The sequence below is a fragment of the Seriola lalandi genome, unplaced genomic scaffold, assembly GCF_002814215.2.
Source record: "Seriola lalandi dorsalis isolate HSWRI2012SDOR001 ecotype SW California unplaced genomic scaffold, Sedor1 jcf7180002054581, whole genome shotgun sequence".
NCBI classification, from domain to species: Eukaryota; Metazoa; Chordata; class Actinopteri; order Carangiformes; family Carangidae; genus Seriola; species Seriola lalandi.
In genome coordinates this window covers 3,690,115-3,694,857 of record NW_019525134.1, presented here as the reverse complement: position 1 = coordinate 3,694,857, position 4,743 = coordinate 3,690,115, and positions in this window count along the sequence as shown.

Below are 4,743 nucleotides of genomic sequence, written 5' to 3'. Positions count from 1 at the left end.
ATTGTTACAAACCAAAATATTGGCAAAAATAAAAATGTAATCTGACATCCGCTGCAGATAAAATGTCAGAGGAAGTTATAACAATAAATCCCAGAGGAGCAGACTTATCTGAGTGTTCAACATTTCATGGCAATCCAGTCAATAATTGTGGAGACATTCCACCTAAAAAAGTGTCAACCTCGTGGCAGTGCTAGAGGAGAAGTCACGGGATCACCAAAGTCAGCAGGATTCATGGCAACAGTTCAGGCAGGCAGTTTGGACCGACCAACTGAACGACAGACACTGCTATCAGAAGAGTCACAATGATACCATGGATAGCCAGAAAACTTTTACATGTACTGTATGTGCAGGCATTTACATGTAATAAAAATCTATTCAAAAGGAGCAATTAAATTAGCTTATAAGAAGTGAAAATGCTCCTGGAATATTCAGAATTCCACCTTGGAAAAAACAGACAGTGACCTCCTGTGTTTTTGTCTTTTGTAAAAATAGCGGACTGTATGAGGGACCTTTCCTCCAAACAGCTGGTTGAAAAGTCAAACATTCAAAGCACTAGTGAGACAAACAATGTCCTTGCGGATGGCTTAGCAGTAGTCACAGCAGTATGTGGGTGTTTTACTGCATTATACCTGAAGTGCCTTTCTCTCAAAGAGCCGCCAAGGCCAACAGGGAAAGAATGCTCTGCTAACCTCAATGACTCTTGTAACAAGCTGAAGTGGGATTCTACTGCCTCTTAAGGGCTTGCCTTTTATTACTTGCAAGTAAACAGAAGCAAATAAACCGGTTATGTGAATTGAAAAAGCTGGAGGTAGTGTATAGTAGGCTAAGTGCGTTAAGAACACAATTTTAAGTGCTTCCCGCCGGCGTTCATGAGGAGATTTCTAAAGAGGTAGAGGTATTGTTGTAAAATTGTTTTCGATAAGGTTGGTGTTTACACATCCTTGGCTAATGTGCAAGGCCTGGGCAAGAAAGACACACCACAAATGAGATATTCAGCTCAAACAAGCCATTGCACTGAATCCCAATTACATTCATGTCTAATCAGAATTCATAACAAGAAACAAAGGTCTGGTTACCTCTACGGCCCTGAAACAACACAATTCTGTTTTCTATTTCAATTTGAGTGTGAACTCACCTCCTGATTACAATAGACATACTTTACACGTCTGATTCAGATTATCGGTACAATGTCTTTTGTCTTCTACATTTCCTCGAAAGACATTCATCTAACCTGTGAGAGTTTACAGCAGGGGAGCTACTCTAATTTCACTTTTAAGTGATGCAACAAGTCTTTGCCACTGAGCTGAAAGGATGTCTTATTTCAATATGGCAATCAGGAGCTTTAAAACATCCTTGCAGACTGTCAGCATGAAAGTCCTTTGTCAGCATGAGCGCGAGATCATGTTTTTGTGTCAAACCTGCAGAATCATCTTAGTCAGTTGGCAACTACTAAACTGACGCAGTCTGATACACCAGTCCTGCAATAAATCCTTCCTTCACGACAGTTATAATGCTCAATTCGTGTTTCAACTGTTTTAGAGAGGTGCTGATTCAACTTTATGGCCATTTTAGAAGCTGCAGAGTTTGTGATGCTTTTAAATTGTATTGTGTTATACGGACAGGAGATTCTATTATTTCGTCCACCTCAATTATGTCACTGAGGTTAGGTTAAACAACACAAACACCTCTCTGTATAAATGAATACAGTTCGACAGCACCACAAAAACTACATTATCCAAAATGATCATACACTAAAACAACTGCAATAAAAACTGAACATTTGTTTTAGCTAGGTGTTCCTAATAAACTTACAGCTGAGTGTATCTATTCATGGATCTGCTTATTATACTGTATGGATGAATGGTGCTTTCATCTTGTGTCTCACATTCACAACTTAATCAGCTCTGTTGGTTTGATATATTCAAATACCGTCGATTAATGGACTTGCGGCATGAGAGCCTGCATCTAATTAAAAAAATGAATGTCATCATCAGGTCTTGCTAATGTAGCAAATTAGTGTCACAGCCATCACACAACAAGCTTGACGTGTTCTGTTTTACGAGATAAACCTGTAGAAAGCATGAACGGCACCTGGAGATTTTTCTTGCCCTGCCTTCATACTGAACAGAAAGTAAAGACATCCTTCTGGCTCCTTCTCAGAATCCTTTTCATGCAGTGTGCAGGAGGTTGTATTTTAGGTGCTTGGTGTTAGAAGCACAGCGGCAATGCCAGTGAAAACACAACTGCTCTGTGATTTCACCCTCACTTGCTTCAGGCATCTCTCACAGCATCAGGAAAGTGTAGCAGCACAACAAACTGCTGCTGAGTGCTCCATAAATGCCTCGACAACTCAGAGGCAGAGAGATGAGGAAGCTGACTTACTGAACTCACTCAAACCTCTTCACGTGAAAGACTACAAAACATGCTATGTATTATCTAGCATATGCATTTTATTTAACATTATATTTTTATTTTAACAAAAATGTTTGTCTTCCTGTGTCATGGCAATTCTTTCTTTCTTGTATACACGATTTTTCTGGTTGCTGATACAGTAGTGTATCAATGTGTATAATGCCATTTATTTATTTATGTGTACCTAAAATGTGAATTTTAAAAATAATTTCCACTCACATCATCTTATTTTTCATGAACACTGTGAATCATAGATGGCCTATGACATTATAATGTCTGTAACAACGATAGTTTTATATTTCAACATAATGTGCAAACCTTTAAACTAATTTGTAAGTTCTTCACTTCTCTCTGACTCTCAAAGGTTTATTTAATTAATAGGTTTAGTCTGACAGGACGGATCTGTTGTTTTTAGCGTGGCAAGACTGCCCTCTGGTGAATTACAAGGTTATGTCTGTGAGGATATGATGGTACAGCTTGCCGCAACATGATTTATGTGCAGTAAGTGAGTGGTATAAAAGAAAAGAAGGCAGTCGTTTCAACTAATCTCTATAACTGTCTGTTAACAGTCTATTTCAGTTATAGAAATCCCCTGTATTATTGACAATGGGTACGTATGATAAACTCAAAAAGGCAATGGCATTGAAAAGACCTCAGAAGTCAAGAGCGGTTATTGTGATTAACAAGCTGATATTATAATGTGTTATGTAGTCCACAGGATATCTTTCAACAGGCTACAGTTCTTTCTTGCCAATGAGGAGTTATATAGGAGGATTCGCCTCTAAAGACCCTTTAATATTCTCACAAAATACAGTATTACCCATTTCAGAAGAAGCGACATTTATGAGTTCTAGAAACCAACGGCAATAGACTCATGTGAGCAATAAGATGATTTTTACCATGTAAGAGACAAAGATAAGACCAACAGAGGCGCTGGCTCTGCTGCCATGCTCACTATATCTCAGTTTGGAACAGTAAAGACCATCTATATATTATAAATATGACCATGAGCCACACCAGTGAATGTCTTTTAAAGGCAGGGCTATGGGCAATAACAGTTAAGATGAGTGCAAATCAAGTCCTAGATTAAGTCCAAAACCAAGGCCTCTCCCAAGACCAAGCCTGGACAAGGATTTTAACAGCAATAATTCAGAACTGTTGTTACTCAAGAGCCACGTATGACACAACATAAAGAATCACTCAGGACAATATACTGGATTTAAATGTGCAGCATTAGAAAAACAACCACTGGACAAGTTTACTCTGAAAAAGGGTAATTATCATTTTCCAGAAATCATGAGCATGAAACACATGCTCTGCTGGTAAAACTACAACAGAAAGTCATAACTGATTAACTTAACTGGGCCTTACTGGTGCCCTTTATAGACAGGTACACATGTGGCCGGGTTTCCTTACACACATGGTCCATCTTTCACACAAGGTCAGACGACATCACATACAAATGGGGACCTACAAGACTGGGGATTCTACAATAAGAAACCTGTTTCAGTCATAGACACTTATGTAAAAGAATTGACCATTTCTAGGTAATGAATACAGTTTATACAGGTTTGGTGTAAAAGGCTCTGCTGTTTGAGGGAGCTCTCAATGTATCTGAGCAGCCACCAGGATTCTGTTGAGCTAATCCTCGTTAATAAACACACACATGAATATTACATTTTAGCTAAATCAACGACACAAAATACAACATTTTGGATTACAACAAGGAGGAAGGTGGGGTGGTGGCAGGAGCTGAAGCCATTAATAAGCATTGACCTGAGGGTGATCATTATACAAATAGCGCTGGCCAAAAATGAGCAAACTGATCTTTTCTACTGATACTTGTGAGAGGTGTGCATCAAGTTTACACTGGTACTTACTACCACCATGAAACATCCATATGCTGCACTCCAAAGTCCGACATGACACCAACTCTAGTCTTCTCCCGCCTACTCAACTTTTATATGTTATTTAACTACCTGCCAGCAATATAAATGACAACATTACAGCCTCAAATAGTGCTACAGTCTCTCTTGAGTACTGTGTGACAAAGTTAAGCTTGATTTATGCAATGCAAGTATACAGGTGAAACTCAAAAAATTAGAATATCGTGCAAAGGTTCATTTATTCCAGCAATTAGATTTACAAGGTGAAACTAATGTATAACATAGGTTCATAACATGCAACTCAAGATATTTCAAGCCTTCATTTGATATAATTTTGATGATTATGGCTTACAACTTATGAAAACCTCAAATTGAAAATCTCAAAAAATTAGAATATCACATACAATTAATAGAAAGGGGATTTTAAACAGAGAAATATTGGCCC